Below are 841 nucleotides of genomic sequence, written 5' to 3'. Positions count from 1 at the left end.
ATGAGGAGCGGAAGGTCTTGCCAGCGGGCCCTGCCCCTGGCCCCACGCTCGGCCCCACAGAGCAGAAGTCCTGTCGGCCTGTCAGCCACCTCAGGGCGGGAGTGACCCGCGTGGCCGTTTCCCGTTACAGACACTCCTCTGGCCTCCCCTCCATGCCCAGCTGTGCAGCTGCCCCAGCTGGGGGCCCCGCCCCTGGGGGCCCAGCCTCCATGCACCTTACTGGGCCCCTCCCCAACCCAGAGACTTTCAACCCCTCCTCAAGACCCCCCACCTCCTCCCAGGGCCAAGCCCTGGAGATGGCCCTTCCTGCTGCAGGGTGGACACAGACCCTAAGCGGAGGGAGGGTCTCCCTCACAGAGGCCCCCCCAGAGGGACGGCATCTCTCATTCTCTGCCTCAGGGCCTGGGGCTCTGCTAGCCACGGCCCCCCAGGCCCCAGCCTGCACGGTGACCTGCTATCTTCGCCTCAGCAGGGAAAAGACTGCAGAGTCCAGAAGGGAGCAGGCAGAGGAGAAAACCATCACCTCACAGGAATGACTCACCTGCATCCCGGTGAGGCTCCGTGAGCGGCCAGGGCAGCGATGTTTTCCCAGGGTTCCTGGTGACGAACCTGTTGTCCGCCAGAGCCACCCCATAGAGCGGGACCCAGAACCCAGGCTCCGGGACCCAGATGCCTCATCCCTCCCTCCTGTGTGCCCGCTCATCATTTGATTATCTGTCCCACAAATGCTTGCAGAGCGCCCAGGCTGGAGCCCATCCGGGGCTGGCTGGTTCCAGCTGGGGCTCTGGACCACAAATGCTTGCAGAGCACCCAAGACGGAGCCCATCCGGGGCTGGCTGGT

This window comes from Oryx dammah, unplaced genomic scaffold (assembly GCF_014754425.2).
Source record: "Oryx dammah isolate SB20612 unplaced genomic scaffold, SCBI_Odam_1.1 HiC_scaffold_13, whole genome shotgun sequence".
Lineage (NCBI taxonomy): Eukaryota > Metazoa > Chordata > Mammalia > Artiodactyla > Bovidae > Oryx > Oryx dammah.
Note: the sequence above shows the minus strand (reverse complement) of the source record.